General features: G+C 37.9%; 1 long non-coding RNA gene across 2 annotated transcripts in view; it reads left to right on the forward strand.

Annotated features, from left to right (window-relative positions):
* The window catches only part of LOC130684943 (uncharacterized), a 139,630-nt gene that overhangs the window by 109,942 nt on the left and 11,565 nt on the right, over positions 1-18,123 (forward strand). For both annotated transcript variants that reach the window (XR_008999345.1, XR_008999346.1), the window contains exon 3: positions 11,926-11,996. This is a non-coding gene — a long non-coding RNA (uncharacterized LOC130684943). The remainder of the gene's footprint in view (positions 1-11,925; positions 11,997-18,123) is intronic.

Here is an 18,123-nt window from a genome sequence, read left to right on the forward strand (position 1 = left end):
TGCTTTTGTTTCCCTTGCCTGTGGAGATGTGTTCATGAAGAAGTTGCTCATGTTTATATTCAAGAGTTTTGCCTATATTTTCTTCTAAGATTTTTATGGTTTCATGACTTACATTCAGGTCTTTGATCCATTTTGAGTTTACTTTTGTGTATGGAGTTACACAGTAATCCAGCTTCATTCTCTTACATGTAGCTGTCCAGTTTTGCCAATACCAGCTGTTGAAGAGGCTGTCATTTCCCCATTGTATATCCATGGCTCCTTTATCATATATTAATTGACCATATATGCTTGGGTTAATAACTGGACTCTCTAGTCTGTTCCACTGGTCTATGGGTCTGTTGTTGTGCCAGTACCAAATTGTCTTGATTACTGTGGCTTTGTAGTAGAGCTTGAAGTTGGGAAGCATGATCCCCCTGCTTTATTCTTCCTGCTCAGGATTGCTTTGGCTATTTGGGGTCTTTCTTGGTTCCATATGAATTTTAGAACTATTTGTTCCAGTTCATTGAAGAATGCTGTTGGTATTTTGATAGGGATTGCACTGAATCTGAAGATTGCTTAAGGCAGGATGGCCATTTTAACAATATTAATTCTTCCTACCCAAGAGCGTGGGATGAATTTCCATTTAATTTTATCCTCTTTAATTTCTCTTAGGAGTGTCTTGTAGTTTTCAGGGTATAGGTCTTTCACTTCCTTGGTTAGGCTTATTCCTAGGTATTTTATTCTTTTTGATGCAATTGTGAATGGAATTGTTTTACTGATTTCTCTTTCTGCTAGTTTATCAGTAGTGTATAGGAATGCAATGGATTTCTGGGTATTAATTTTGTATCTTGCAACTTTGCTGAATTCAAATATTAGTTCTAGTAGTTTTAGAGTGGATTCTTTAAGGTTTTTTTTATGAACAATATCATGCCATCTGCAAACAGTGACAGTTTGACTTCTTCCTTACCAATCCAGATGCCTTTTATTTCTTTGTGTTATCTGATTGCCATGGCTAGGACCTCTAGTACTATGTTGAATAAAAGCGGGGAGAGTGGGCATCCTTGTCTTCTTCCTGATCTTAGAGGAAAAGCTTTCAGCTTGTTACTGTTAAGTATGATGTTGGCTGTGGGCTTGTCATATATGGCCCTTATTATGTTGAGATACTTGCCCTCTATACCCATTTTGTTGAGAGTTTTTATCATGAATGGATGTTGAATTTTGTTGAATGCTTTTTCAGCATCTATGGAGATGATCATGTGGTTTTTTCCTTTTTGTTGATGTGGTGGATGATGTTGATGGATTTTCAAATGTTGTACCATCCTTGCATCCCTGAGATGAATCCCACTTGATCATAATGGGTGATCTTTTTGATGTATTTTTAAATTTGGTTTGCTAACATTTTGTTGAGTATTTTTGCATTTATGTTCATCTGGGATATTGGTCTGTAATTTTCTTTTTTGTGTGGGGTCTTTGCCTGGTTTTGGTGTTAGAGTGATGCTGGCTTCATAGAATGAGTTTGGAAGTAGTGCCTCCTCTTCTACTTTTTAGAAAATTTAAGGGGGATGAGTATTAGGTCTTCACTAAATGTGTGATAAAACTCAGCAGTGAAACCATCTGGTTCAAGAGTTTTCTTCTTAGGTAGTTTTTTGATTACCAGTTCAATTTCCTTGCTGGTAATTGGTGTATTCAGATTTTCTTTTTTTTTCCTGGGTCGTCCTTGAAAGGTTATATTTTTCTAGAAAGTTGTCCATTTCTTGTAGATTATCCAGCCTAATTTCTCATAGTATTCTCTTATAATTCTTTGCATTTCTGTTGTGTCCATAGTGATTTTTCCTTTCTCATTTCTGAATCTATTTATGTGTGTAGACTCTCTTTTTTTCTTGATAAGTCTGGCTGGGGGTTTATCTATTTTGTTTATTTTCTCAAAGAACCAGCTTCTGCTTTCATTGATTCTTTCTATTGTTTTATTCTTCTCCATTTTATTTATTTCTGCTCTAATCTTTATTATGTCCCTCCTTCTACTGACTTTGGGCTCCTTTTTTCTTCCTATTCTAGTTTCATTAGTTGTGAGTTTAGACTGTTCATTTGGGATTGTTCTTCTTTCCTGAGGTAGGCATGTATTGCAATATACTTCCCTCTTAGCACGGCTTTTGCTGAGTCCCACAGATTTTGGGTATTGAATTATTGTTGTCATTTGTCTCCATATATTGCTTGATCTCTGTTTTTATTTGGTCATTGATCCATTGATTATTTAGGGGCATGTTATTAAGCCTCCATGTGTTGGATTTTTCATTTTCTTTGTGTAATTTATTTCTAGTTTCATACCTTTGTGATCTGAGAAGCTACTTAGTACAATTTCAATCTTTTTTAATTTACTGAGGCTCTTTTTGTGGTCTAGTATATGATCTATTCTTGAAAATGTTCCATGTGCACTTGAGAAGAATGTGTGTCCTGTTGCCTTTGGGTGAAGTGTTCTGTAGATGTCCATTAGGTCCATCTGTTCTAATACGTTGTTCAGTGCCTCTATCTCTTTACTTATTTTCTCTCTGGTTGATCTGTCCTTTGGAGTGAGCAGTGTGTTGAAGTGTCCTAGAATGAATGCATTGCATTCTATTTCCCCCTTTAATTTAGCATTTGTTTCACATATGTAGGTGCTCCTGTGTTGGGTGCATAGATATTTATAATATTTATGTCCTCTTGTTGGACTGACCCCTTTATCATTATGTAATGTCCTTCTTTGTCTCTTGTTACTCTCTTTGTTTTGAAATCCAGTTTGTCTGATATAAGTACTGCTACTCCTGCTTTTTTCTCCCTATTAGTTGCATGAAATACCTTTTTCCATCCCTTCACTTTTAGTCTGTGTATGTCTTTGGGTTTGAAGTGAGTCTCTTGTAGGCAGCATATAGATGGTCTTGTTTTTTTATCCATTCAGTGACTCTGTGTATTTTGATGGGTGCATTCAGACCATTTACATTTAGAGTGATTATTGATAGGTATGTACTTATTGCCATTGCAGGCTTTACATTTGTGGGTACCAAAGGCTCAAGGGTAATTCCCTTACTATCTAAAAGTCTAACTTAACTCAGTTAGCATGCTATGACAAACACAATCTTTTTTTTTCCTCCTTTTCTTCCTCCTCCTTTCTTTTTATGTTAGTATGATATTCTGTACTCTTTGTCTGCCCCTTGATTGACTTTGGGGGTAGTTTATTTGATTTTGCATCTGCTTAATTAATTATTGTTCTACTTTGCTGTGGTTTCATTTCCCCTGGTGACATCATCTATTTAGCCTTAGAAATACTTCCACCAATAGCAGTCCCTCCAAAATGCACTGTAGAGCTCGCTTTGAGAGGTAAATTCTCTCAGCTTTTGCTTATCTGAAAATTGTTTAATCCCTCCTTCAAATTTAAATTATAACCTTGCTGGGTAGAGTATTCTTGGTTCGAGGCCCTTCTGCTTCATTGCATTAAATATATAATGTCACTTCCTTCTGGCCTGTAAGGTTTCTGCTGAGAAGTCTGATGACAGCCTGATGAGTTTTTCTTTGTATGTGATATTTTTTCTCTCTCTACCTGATTTTAAAAGTCTGTCCTTATCCTTGATCTTTGCCATTTTAATTATTATATGTCTTGATGTCATCTTCCTTGGGTCCCTTGTGTTGGGAGATCTGTGGACTTCCATCACCTGAGTCACAATCTCCTTGCCAAGACTGGGGAAGTTTTCAGCAATTACCTCCTCAATGACACTTTCTATCCTTTTTTCTCACTCTTCTTCTTTTGATACCCCTATAATGTGAATGTTATTCTGTTTGGATTAGTCACACAGTTCTCTCAATATTCTTTCATTCTTAGAGATCTTTTTTTCTCTCTGTGCCTCAGCTTCTTTGTATTCCATTTCTCTAATTTCTGTTCCATTTATCCTCTTTTCTACTACATCTAATCTGCTTTTAAATTCCTCCATTGTATGTTTCATTTCAGATATGGAATTTCTTAATGATTGAATCTCTATCTTAAATTCATCCCTGAGTTCTTGAATATTTTTCTGTACCTCCATGAGCATGTTTATGATTTTTATTTTGAACTCTCTTTCAGGAAGATTGGTGAGTTCAGTTTCATTTTGCCCTTTTCCTGGGGTTTGTGAGATTTTGGTCTGAACCATGTTCCTTTGACATTTCTTAATTCTATGTGATGTCCTCTAGTGCCCAAAAGCTCTAGTGTCTGGAGCTGCTCAGCCTGTATAGTGAGGTTTGGGGTTGTAAGGGAGTGCCTCTGGTGCCTGCAGGGAGGAAAGAGCTGTTTCCTGATTCCTGGCTGCAGCGTCTCTCCAGTATCAGAGCCAGTGGGCTGAGCACACAGTGTAAGCATCTGTGCTTGGCATCTCTAGCTTTTAAAGGCAGTGCCTCCCCCTGGCCAACCTGACACCAGTGCAGTGACTGCTAGTTTGCAAGCAGGTGCCGGCAGGCCAGGAGGAAGGTGCAGCAGGCTGCGTGTCACAGTGGGGGGCCTCAGAGCTGAGTAGCCAGCCAGGAGGATGGAGCAGCTGAAGCTCCTGAAAGTTCCCAACCTGCTGGGCAGAGCGCACCCAGACAACCTTGTCCACCTATCTCTTCTCCCACATAGCAAACTCTGTGCAAACCCCGCCCCTGCAGCAGCCCTCTCACTGCTAGGATGCCTCTCAGATGGCCCGCCTTTCCTTTGTCCCAGAGCGGCCGGATGTGGATCCCTGTCCTCCACAAATGGCCAGAATCTCAGTCTCTCAAGCACTCTCTGCCTGTTCCAGCTCCCCAACCCCACCAACCTCCAGAACACCACACAATGTAGGTTTGTGTTTCAATGCAAACCTCCAGGCTGGGTGTTCAGCAGTTCTAGGCTTCCACCCCCTCCCTGCTCCATTTCTCTTCCTCCCACCGGTGAGCTGGGGTCAGGGAAGGGCTTGGGTCCTACTGGAACAAGGCTTTGGTATGTTGTCCTGGTTTGTGAGGTCTGTTCTGTTTGTGAGGCCTGTATGCAGTCTGGTGCAGCCTTCTTTCCTGTTACTGTTTTAGGGTTAGTTGTATTAACTATATTTTCATACTATATGTGGTTTTGGGAGAAGTTCTCTCTCTCACCTCTCATGCCACCGTCTTGAATACTTATTTGACTTTTTTCACTCACTTTCATATCTTCCTTCTCTTAGTTTATCTCACACGTGATCATTGCTGTAGTTCCACAACTATCCTACTATCTCCTTTCTAACCTGCTTTAGTATTAGCCTTCTTACTATTTTTGCTTGGTCCCTATTCTAGTTAGGCAAGTCCCATGGAGGAGTTAGGTTCACAAAGCCAAGATGAAGTTGGGTTGTGTGGTGTAAGGAAGAGATTCTTACTCTAAAATTGCATTGCATCAGGCTAACGGGTAAATGTGAATATTATGTCCAGAAGGGTAAAAGGTCTAAAACATACCATTATTGTAAGACGGAAATGAATGGTAAGGCCAGAGGATGGAACATGGAGCCAGATGAGACAATGAATCCCAGAAATCTGATGGAAGAGTTTTGGAGTGTGTGGTGGGCGTGGATGGATGAGTTGCAAGGTAGAGCACAGATGCCATGTGGTTTGGTAGTAGTATGGTCTAGCTGGAAGACTTTTAAAGATCAAATGGAACAGAGAATTGCTAGAATCATATTCTAGGAGGAAAATCAGGTCATGCCAATTTCTTGCTTAAACTACTCTGTATTCTACATGATAAAATCCAAACTTCTTACTATGGTTCACAATACTTACTATAAGTTGATCCTTTCTTAGTTGAACAGCCTCATCTCTCACCACTGTCAGCAATGCGTCCCAGCCACAGTGAGCTACTTAGAAGTTCCTAAATGCAGTCAGCCATTTGGTTTTCTCTGCCTGTAATGCTTATTTTCTGCAGAGCTAGTCTGCTGTTCTCCAGTTTTTACTTAGAGACCCAGCTTAAATCTTCCTCATTGGTTCTGAAGGCAGGTTGGTCATCCTGTTCCCCTTTGGGTTGTCAATGTTTCTTGGTCACATCTCTCTTGAGAATTACAACTATTTTGTCTCCCCCATTAATCTGTTAAGTTCTTTGAGTGAAGTGTGTTATTTATCTTTGTAACACCCCCCAGTGACTTCCGTATAGTAGGTACTCAATATATGTTAGTTAAATGAATTAATAAGTATAGAAAAAGAAGCCAAGTTTTAAGAATAAATAAATAACCCTGGCATTAAGCAAGCTAATCTTTATAAATGGAAATCACAGATACTTTGTTTCTTCAAAGCTGGTGCCATAGAACATCATTGTTTCACACTGAGCTCCAGCCTAAGAATGTCCTTGTAGCCGGGGAGCTTCAGAGACTAGTCGGCATATGAGTACCAAAGGCTAGAAGTAGAACCCTGACTTCACATGTAGTGTTTCTCCCCCTATGGCCAAGTGAGGCAGTTGTCATTTTCTCTTCTAAGAATAAAGACCTATCACATGTTAGGGCAGGTCAATGACATGATGGAAGATGTGTTTTAGAAAGATAAATCTGTTTCCGCAAAGAAAAGAAAGGGAAGCAGAGAGACTAGTCATGCATGCAACAATCATGAAACAAAGGAATGACTGGTGGGGGTAGAGACATACCTATAACAAACAAGCCACAGCGACCATGGAACCTTTTATGTTTGTATCATATTAGAACAACTGTTCAAAGAACACCTATCTGGTGTGCTGCATTTATCCTCCCTACCCCACCCAGTATTCAAATGACAAAGCCATTTTAAGATCTACAGTTGGTCTTAGGTATTCTAGATTTTGGAAACCCCCACCTCACATAATGCCAAATGCATTAAATTGCTCCCTCAGCCAACATTAAGTAAAATATACTAATGATATAAAGATTGAATTGAGTTGACTTAGACTATTGAAAAATGTTACATTTTGTTAATGTTGACAACAAACATTGATGAGCTTACATTTTTCATGTGTTTTCCCCTCTTTTTTCTGCTCAAAATGAAGTAAGAAACATGCATAGACCAAACTCACCATGGCCAAAAAAAAAAATCTGAGGAGATATTATTTCTTTGCTACCACAGAATAGAGAAGTGGTTAGGGGACTAATGACTTCCAGGATTCCAGATAATGTTTTTCAATAAAAACGTTTATTAATGCTAAATGGTAGTTTGCATTCTCCACAGGCTTAGCTTTTATTTTCCTCCTTTTCCCATATTCAACCTTCTCAGTGATAATATTATCACCAATACAGACTTCCAGAAAAAAATAAGAATATTTTGTCTAACAGGAATTTTTAACAACAACAGAAAACATTTTTCACTGTTTCTTCCCATGTGTTCTTCTGGGGCTAAGGCTATAGCATTTAATATGAAATAACTCTGGAGGCTATGCCTATTTCTTTCAGCCTTGATTGAGTGTAATATTTCAAATGTATAACTAGGCTCTAATATCTTAATGGGGCATTCAGCATAGAATCATAGAAAAGTGTGGCTTGTGAAACAATTGTCCAAAATGAATAAAGATCCTCAACTGTTCTCCTTTAAACTCTCTTGTCTATCTTGGTTGGGTCTCCCAATTACTAAAGGTATAAAGTCCAAGGAGATTTACCTCCTCTTGTAAGAAAAATAAATCTGACAAGTTTCATCTCTGCTTTATGAAACCAGAGTACATCTACAAGAAACCCAGGGCTTCCTTTTTTTTTTAAGCTGAGAGAAAACAGATTGTGTTTCTTGTGGGAAGTTCTTAGAGGCACCTGCACATTGTCAGTCCCTTTCTGAAGTCACAAACAAGATCAAAGAACATCCTGCAAAGCCCTGAATATAGTAAAAGAAAAACTCTTACTCTCCTTCTCAGGGAGTTCCCCAGGCAGAAGGAGAAACCTGGCTCACTGTCTTACTTCTGAAACTATCTAGATCAGATGACATTTGTAGAGGTACCTCAATCTTTTGGCATAATTGGAAATCAAGTGTGTCTTTGTAGTAAATTTTTTGTTTAAGTGACATGTACTGTTTTAAGCACTGTGCATTATTTTATTTTTACCATTATTAAAAGACTTCTAAAAATGTGTGTGCTGTGTTGCCTTATTAAATAACACACTAAAGAGTCTTTCAAACTCTTTTAATGACTTTGGGTTATCATTATGAGAGCAATTACTAAATTTCATTTCCCTGAGAGCATTTGGAAATAAATAACGAAGCTATTTGTCGCCCCATGAAAATGCCTTAGGTAGTTCTAAATACCATGCCTTTGTTGTGTGGACCTTAACTGTCACTTATTACTATTTCATCTTCAAGAAACACTTTATTCTCAGAGAAATTAAAGAGATTTAAACAAGTGAACAAATATATTATGTTCATGGATCAGAAGCCTCAATATTTTTAATATACTAATTATCTAAAAATTGATTCCAAAAATTCAGTGTAATTGAATGTAATCAATGTAGCTCATTATCCAAAAATTCAGTGTGATCTCAGTCAAAATCTTGTCAAACTCTTTTGTAGAAATTAAAGAGCTGATTCTAAAATTTGCACGTGAATGCCAAAGACCTGTAATAGCCAAGACAGTTTTTAAAAAGAACAAAGTTGGAATATTCATACTTCCTGATTTTAAGAATTATATGACTATAAAGCTATAACAATAAAGCTACCATGATGAAGACAATGGAATATTGAATAAGTAGACCTACAAATCAATAGAACAGATAAGGGAACTCAGAAATATACCCACCTCTACATGGCGAATTGATTTTCAAGAAAAAAGGTCGAGGCAATACAATAAGGAAACCACAGTCTTTTTAATAAGTAGTTCTAGAACAATCGGTTCTCCTTATGCAAAAAGTAAACTTTGACCTTTACATCACACAATACATGAAAATTAACTCAAAATGAATCATAAATCTAAATCGAAGGATGAAACTATAACACTCTAAAAGGTAACATAAGGAAAATACCTACAAGTTCTTTGATTTGGAGATAAATTCTATGTATGATGCCAACAATGTAATCCATGAAAGAAAACAATTAATAAATTAAACTTTATCGAAATTAAAATGTTTGCTTTGTGATGATTTATGCAATAACATGGAAAAATCTTAAATGCATTTTTCTAAGTAAAAGAGACCATACCCTAAAGATTACATATTGTATGATTCCACTTACATATCATTCTAGAAAAGAAAAAATTATAGAAATAGAAAACAGATCATTTGTTGCCAAGGATTAGAGAAAGTAGGAGGGCTTGACTTCAAATGAGCTGCGCAAGGGAATTTTGGGGGTGATGAGGCTGGTCTGTATGCTACTGTGTTGGTAGATACATCACTCTATGCTTTTTCTAAAACCTATAGGCATGTATGCCACAAAGAGTAAACGTCAGGGTATACAAATTTTAAAAAATCAACCAGGATATTGAAGAGATCCCAGGATGAAATGCAGATTGTGTCAAATGAACCAAACTGTGTTATAGGAGCCTGACCTAACCTTCCTGAATATCATGGGGAAGAAAGGAACAGTTGATAGTTCTAAATCTTGTGCCTTTGTTGTGTGGACCTTAACTGTCACTTATTACTATTTCATCAACAAAATTATAGACCAGAGAAAGATGAAGGAGAAATGACAGTGAAATGCAATATGGCATCCATAATTGGCTTCTAGAACAGCAAAAGACATTAATAGGCAAACTAGTGAAATTCAAGTAGAGCTTGAAATTTAGAGTTAATAGTGATGCACCAATGTCAGTTTCTTAGTTTTGGCCAATACACCATAGTAATGTAAGCTGAGAGCATTAGGTGAAACAAACTGGGTGAGGGATCGATGGGAACTCTGCAACTTTCTATAGATCTTAAGTTATTTCTAGATAAAATGTTTAAACAAATAAATATCTATGAGTCTATCATATGTAGTTTACACATACTGATTTTATATTTATTGAATTAATATATCTTGATTTGAGTGATTGAATAAATAAACAAATAAATAAATGAGGAAGAATGGAAAAATCTTCCTTACAGAGGAATTCTCAACTATGAAGGTGGATGCAATGAGGGAAATCACTACTACAAAACCAAATAATAATTACTGTAGGCAAAGTGCACTGATGGTTGTTAAAATTAATGGGGAAAACTTTAAGGAGAAACTGAATATTCATACAGTTTCAAAGAAACTCCCCAAATACAAATTGCCATAGTGGATTTAAGCTACGTCCACAAATTCTTTGATACTTCTTTCTCCAGAAGACAGAATGTTAGTTCTTACTCCTTGAGTGCGGACTGGACTTAGTGACTTGATTCTGACAAATAGAGTATGCACAGGGGGAAAACAGTAACTTCATTCTTCAGTAGAGAAACCTTCTAGACGCTACCTTACTAAGTGATGAAAGTTCACATCACCAGTAATAAGTCATGTTGATATCACGTACTGATAATGGAGTGATGAAAGGGCACTTAACCTTTGTGTCATCTTTCCCCAGAAATTCCTAACCTTGGTATAATCCTTAGAAAAACCCAAATTGAGGGTCATTCTACAAAATGCCTGAGCAATTACTGAAAAATAGGGAAAGTCTGAGAAACTATTTCAGATTGGAGGAGACTAACAACTAAACAGTTTAGATGTAGGAATGGGGAAGAGATATCAGTGAAAAACTGGGAACTCTGAATGAAGTCTGTAATTTAGTTAATAGTGTTGAACCAATGTTGATTTCTTGTTTCAATAAATGGACCATGATTATATTAACATTAAGGGAAGTGGAGGAAGGGTGTTTCTCTATACTATGTTTGCCACTACAAAATAAATCTAAAATTATTTCAAAATCCAAAGTCTAAAAAAAATCACAGAAAGTGCTTTTAAAGTTATTTCTTCCAAATATTGCTGCATTTTCTACTAAAACACATTATTAAACCTAGCCTTCTAAAATGGTGGTTAAGAATGAGAGTTTAAAATTTTAACTGTCTGTCTGAATGAAAGTTTCAGTTCTGCTTTTTACTAGCTATGGAACTTGGGCAAGTTACTTAATTCTTCCAAGTCTCAGTTTTTTATCTGTAAAATGGGAATAATAATATATGTCATAAGTTTTTGTAAAGATCAGAGAAGATAATACACAGTATCTAGTACATAATAACTAGCTTTTATTACAAATTATTACCATTGCTTTCTTTAGACCAGCATAGTTTAATTTAAACCTAAGTAACTAAATATAAATAGTGTTTAATGAGCTGAGATTATTAACTTCAAGTCTATAACTGTGAGATTACGCATTTTGGAGCTATCACTGCTGTTGATAAAGAAGCCCACACCATGGCTGATTTTAACTTGGGGGAGGGTTGGCTTCTGTGGAAGATAGAGGCTGCAAGGACAAATCATGCCTCAAATGGTAAAATTCCCTGCCAAATATTTGGAGCAAGAGTGTCACAGGAAGACATCGTAGTGTTCTCCGTTATGCATGCTATTTTTTACCTTCCACACCCTGCTTCCTGCCCTCCTCAGAGAGGAAAAACAAACAAGGGAATTAATGCTCACCGTCTTACAATTGCTCCTGCCACTTGTCCAGCTGGAGAGATGCATGGCTCTAAATAGTAATACGTAGGAATAGTGAAGCCAAATGTGCCAAGGAAGCAACCCTGAAGATTTTGCTGCAGGCGAGTTGACATCATGGATGGAGTGAAGTTGGATGCACTCCTCCAGACCCTGTGTCCTCAATCCCAAATTGATTGTTCTGTGAATATTTGTGTCTGAGAGAGTGAATATTAATGTTTACATGGTTGAAACCAAAAAAACCAATGGTATTGCGCCACGTTAGCCAAGACCTCATTTTCCTGTTCTTTCAGTAAATACATGTACATACGCACACCTTACATGCAAATAGGCTTTGCCATGGGCAAAGCTATTTCATAGGCAGTTTATTTAAAGTTTTATAATCACTATGTGAGGTTTTAAATTACTTTAGGATTTCTTAAGGTTTCTTTTTTCTTTAAGGTTTCAAATGTGAGATCCTTTGGCAAAGGGAAAGGAAAACAGGGGAAGGAAACTGAAAACAATAGGTCAGTGTTTCTCCTCCTCCTTTTTCTCCAGTGCCTCCTACTTTTCTTCAACCTTCTTTTCTACTTGGAGCAGGGTCATTTGCTGCCTAGAACTCCACAGCTTCTTAATTTTATGAAACTCTTAGCACTTACATCTTACTTAACCAGGCACTGTTCTAAGCATCCACTCTTTTAATCCTCCAGGAATCTCATGAGGTAGGTATCATGAATATTTTTACTTGCAGGTGAGGAAGCAGAGAAAGGTTGGTTTGAGAACAGTCCCCTTCCAGCAGCCATGCATCTTAGTGCTTCCCCGACCCCCCAACACCATGCTCTACCAGATGACGCTCATCTGTCATATGGCTTAATAGCTCCCTTGGATGTTTGTGCCTTGGCATGAAAATATTATCTCTTCAAGAGCTCTCCTCTAAAATGCAAATACTGCCTAGGAATATTAGGAGTTTAGCTGGAATGTGAGCTTTCCAAGGGCGGGGACTTTGTCTCATGTATCTTTTGTATTGCTCCTAAGGCCTGGTATGTGGTAAATGTGTGACTGAGGCACATGGTTTCCTCTGCAGGCGGAGCACTTAGAATTTTAATAAAGATATGGAAGAGATACATCCAGCGGGTCAAGGCAAAGTAATGCAGCAGAGGGCTGCTGAGAACACTGGCTTGGAGGTAGGTTCAGAAGGCCACAAGTAGTGAGGGAAAGGAAAACAGGAAGGAAACTGAGAAAAGGCAGCAGAAAACAGCCTCACCTGTTTCTTAATGTTGCCTTGTGTGAGCTCTGACGGTGGGCTAGCAATTACATAGCCCTTCACAGTTTTCACACGTATCTCATTTGACGCGCACAGCAACCAGTGAGGAAGCGAGGAAGGATTCTCAGAGAGGCTGAGGTTAAACCAGGTTTTAACTTTCCAAACTCTAGGTTGCTCCCCTCCCCTCTTAACTTCTAGAGCTCACCTACCTGGGAATAGGCTTGAGACAGAAGGGCTTTTTAAAAAAATCATTTTTACTGAAAAGGTCAGAGGAAGCTCATTTTACCTGATGACTCAGAACTAGAAAGCACTGCCCTGCACATACATCAGGACACCTCTGCTGTGAAATACACAGATGCATCATTCCTTCAGCCTCTTGGGGAGAGTAGGCTGTGCTGTGACACGTCTTCCCATCTCATGACGCCCTACAGTCCTGTGTCCTTCCCTCCTGGGTCACCCAGGAAAGACTCCACTTTAGGCCTTTGTCAGTCAGACCCTTACCAGCCTAGCACATGTGGTATGACCAATGAGCATGTATTACTATATTTTAAACCTTTGAAATAATCTAAACTTACGTCAAAATTGCAACACTCATGTTTTTCTGAAACATGTGGGAGTAAGCTGTCCAGAGGATGCCCTTTTATACCTGCAGACTTCAGTGTATATTCTCAACAAACAAGGACATTCTCCAATACAATCACAAAACAACCATCAAAATCGGGAAATTAACACTGACATATTCTACCATCCTCCCATTGAACTTTCAGCCATTGTCCCAAGGATGACCTTTGTTCAGAATCACATGTTCCATTGTGTCTTTTTAGTTTGCCTCCATCTTTAGTCTTCTTAACTTTCATGACCTTGGCATCTGTGAAGATTACAGACTCGTTATTTTGTAGAGTGTCGTTCAGTGATTTTCTGTGGTGTTTCATCATGATTAGACTCAGATTATTCTTTGGCAGGCATAGCTTATAAGTGATGCGGTATTCTCATTGCATCCTATCTGGTGACAGATGATTTTGATTTGTAACATTGTTGATGGTGCTACTTTGATCATTTCATTAATGTGATATTACCCAAACTAGTCCACTGTAAAGTTACTATTTTTCTTTAGTAATTCATATGCATTTTGGGCAAAATGTATTGAGACTAAGTAAATAGGCTATTCCTCACCAAACTTTCTATTTATTTTTTCACTCATTTATATTACCATAGTCTTATGGATTCCTATTTTATTCAACAGATTAAAATGCATTGCTACCATTACTTATTTTAGATGTTCAAATTGTCTGGAAGAGACCATCCAGAGTCCCTTCATTCTGGATTCTGTATCTTTTTGATACAACTCCATCATTCTTTGAGCACTTCCTTACTTTATGGCACAGCAAGATGTTCCAGGCTCATTTTGTACTTTTCCTACTCCAGCTATGGAATCAGCCATTTCTTTAAGGAGTTCTGGTCCCTTTTAGTAAAGAATGATATTTAGAAACCAGGATCTGGAAGCTAGATGTGCTCATTGTTTTGGGGTTGTCAGTCCTCCTAGGTCCTCTCAAGGAACAGAGCAAGTGAAGAATATTTGTATTTGTGTATATGTGTTACACACATTTTCATCTTTATTTATTTCTTTATATATATTAAAATCCATATTTTCATGCCAGTACTTGTAATTCCAATTCAGCCCCACATGGCTCATTCTAGTTTTCTTCCTTTTCATATTTGTAATTCTTTTTTCTCCAACAGTGAGAAAATGGGCTTCTGGTCATCTTGAATACACTTATTATTTGATCATCCTCTCCATTTATAACTAATCTCCTATAGTCACTGTCGTAATCCCTAAACAGATCCCTACCTAACACCAATCAATATCCTTTATTAACTACATCCTCTGGTGCCTCTGGTGCCTCATAAGCTTTAATGCTCCCAACAGGGCTGCCCTTCTCACCTTGTAGAGGTTACAGCATTCAACTAGGTTGCCCCCTTCATCCCTCTTGGACACAGAATCCTTGTGCAGGGCTTCCCACCTATGTGGATGCCTTCCTCAACCTACTTAGACTCTGAAACCCACAGCAGGCCACCCTCCCACGCAGACACCCTCCTCCCCTACTAGCTCAGACTACACTATCCTCTATGGTGATGACCTCTGTATCTTTCTTGGGCTCTGACACATCATACTTCCCCCTGGCCCAGCTCCCTGCAGGGAACCTCAATCCATATGCTCATGTGGGTACTCTTCTCACTCTCCCTGGCCCCTTTGGCCTCCCTCCATTGTGAAAGTCTTACTGATCCTGCTTAGGCTCTGCCACCCACACCAGGATGCCCTTGTCCATGGATATCCTACTTATCCTTCTTGGGTTATGACTCCTGTGTGGATGCCACCTTCACCATTCATGGACTCTAGTACCTTACATCGAGATGTATCCCTACACCCCTCACATTTCTATGCCTACCTGGCTCAGCCTTACCTGATACCTTTAAACTACATTGCTTACTAAGGGCAGGGAAAGGGGAAGAGGAAGATAACCATTTCATTTTTGAGATTTTTTTTTTCTGTTGATTTCAAGAATTTCTCTACCTAGACTCCATGTACAGAAGCAACCAAGCATAAAGTCAAAGTAAATTTATTATGAAGGTTTTTAAATAACTGGGAAGGAAAGGAGTACTGAATTAAAGCCTAAGATAAAATAAGCTCTGAAAAATCCATAAGAGATTTGAAGTTCCCAGGATTTTGTAAGAAGGACAAGCCCAATTTATTTCTCCAAGCTCCTTGTGATAAATGTTGATGCTTGTACTCTGCCTTTCAAAATAGTTTACATTTACAAAATAAGTTTAGGCTCATGTTCTTCAGAAAAACCTTCTGGTTCCTGCATCTCTTCATCCTTATTACTCCAAGCCAGAATTCTGAATCATTTGATTATAACTGACCTTTAATAATAAAGTGCCCTATGTTATTTCCCAGCTGTTTTCCACATACAATAAAACATTTCTCCATGAGTTTGGAAACACCTTTTTTAGCCCCCACAGGTCTGAGAGGGTGTAAGCTCACTAAGCTGGGCTTGATGCAAACTGATACTTCAGAGAGAAAAAAAGCTGAGCCCGGAGTCAGGAAGGGGATTTCCCTTCATATCACTCTTCTCTCTCTCCCTGTTACCACCCTGACCTCATCCCTACCCCCAACCTCCGCCCTCATCTACATTCTTTGTGTTGTTATTGTCTGAGGTATAGAGGAGGCTGAAGCCATTTATTTGCTGAAGGTATTGCATGCTGAGTAATACTTAAAGACATACATGGGTTTCTAACAGTCACCCAGGAACCAGCCACTTCTGCCGCAGTTGATGTGCTCATCTTTGGTCAGTGACACAGGAGAACATTGGAATTTCCCTGTGCTTCTGACAGAAATGGAAGAAATTGAGGACAGGCTGCAAACAGAGGAATGCATTTTTAGGGGTGCAAACTCAAGGCTGTTTTAGGATAGCCAGAGATGCCAGCTTTGTTTTTCCCTCTTGAGTTCTGTATTCATAAAGAAATTCTTATTTCATTGGCTACGAATGTCCCCAAAAGTGATTTTTTCCCTAGTATTACTTCCTACCTTCACCTCACTGACAGTCTCAAAACATTGTTAGAAACACCTTTGAATAGACCTTGCTATATAACTCATATATTCCATTCCTTCTAAACTCAAAAAAGGAAATATATTCAATCTCCGGAGACATATGCTGCTTTTTCAGAAAGCAAGGCCTTCTCAATAAAATAGTATTGATTTTAATTACTTTCATATATTATATCAATTATTATACATTAAATTGCTCCTGGTTTGGGGTTGGCAATAATGCTATTACAATATTTAGGGATTTTTCTTCTCTGTGACTGAATAGATGATATTTGTGTTTTCCAGGGTTCTTTTTTCTGAACCACTTTACTGAGGTATCACTGACAAGCAACAAGCTGTCCATAGTTGATGTATATACAGTTGGTGAATTTGGAGACAAGTGTACACACGTGAAGCGATCACCTCAGTCAATGCCGTAAACATATCCCTCACTTCTAAAGGTTTCTTCCCCCTTTAGAAAGGTTTATCTGTGATAAGAACACTTAACATAAGATGTACCCTCTTCGCTAGAATTTTAAGTATATGATATAGTATTGTTAACTATAGGCATTCTGCTGTACAGTAGATCACTAGGTTTTATTCATCTTGTACAGCTGAAACTTTTTACCTTGTGATCATTATCTCCCATTTCTCACTGCCCTCAAGCACCATTGTTGGTGGTATATTCTTAACCTGTTTCTATGAGTTTGACTATTTTAGATTCTTTCATAAAAGTGAGATTACATAGGTTTTTTTTTCTGTATCTGACTTATTTCACTTATTGTAATGTCTCCCAGGTTCAACCATGTTCTTCCAAATGGTAGGGTTTCTTTCTTTTTAAGGCTGAATAATATTCCATTGTGTGTGTGTATATATATATATATACCCCAATATACCACATTTTCTTTAGCCATTTATTCATCATCTTGGCTATTGAATAGCTCTTATATCTTGGCTATTATGACTAGTGATGCAGTGAACATGGGAATGCAGATATCTCTTCAAGATCCCAATTTCAATTCCTTTGGATATATACCCAGGAAGGGGATTTCTGCATCAGATGCTAGCTCTACTTTTAATTTTTTGAGGAACCTCCATACTGTACCTCCATTCCCCTGTTGGCTGTACCAATTTACATTCCCACCAACAGTGCACAAGGGTTCCCTTTCTTCCATGTCCTCAGCATCTTTTATTATCTTTTGTTTTTTGATAACAGCTATCCTAACAGATGTCATGTGATTTCTTGGTTTTGAGTTGTATTTCTTTGATAGTTAATGATATTGAACATCTTTTCATATACTTGTTGGCCATTTGCATGTCTTCTTTGGAAAAATGTGTTTTCAAGTCCTTTGGCCATTTTTTTCATCAGGTTCTATTTTTAATTCTTTAATTTTTTGCTATTCAGTTGTGAGAGTTTCTTATATATGTTAGATATTAACCCCTTATCAGTTATGTGTTTGTATTTCCCATTCCATAAGTTGCCGTTTCATATTGTTGATTGTTTCCCTTGCTGTGTAGCTTTTTAGTTGAATGTAATCCCACTTGTCTATTTTTCGCTTTTGTTGCCTGTGCCCAGTTTTTTCCCCCCTGAAGTTGCAGTGCCTAGAGAAATCCAAGAGTATAATAGAGCATGGAATTTGGCATAATTTCACTTTAGGAACTTCACAATTTAAATATATTTTAAAAACAAGGTGAAATTTCCCCACTGATTATATATAATTTAACAAATGTTTATTGATAATCAACTATGTGCAAAAAGTCACTGCCTTGGGGTTAGGATTTGAAAAGGGTGAGAAGAGAGGAATGAGCC

This window comes from Manis pentadactyla, chromosome 9, assembly GCF_030020395.1.
Source record: "Manis pentadactyla isolate mManPen7 chromosome 9, mManPen7.hap1, whole genome shotgun sequence".
In the NCBI taxonomy this organism is placed as follows: Eukaryota; Metazoa; Chordata; class Mammalia; order Pholidota; family Manidae; genus Manis; species Manis pentadactyla.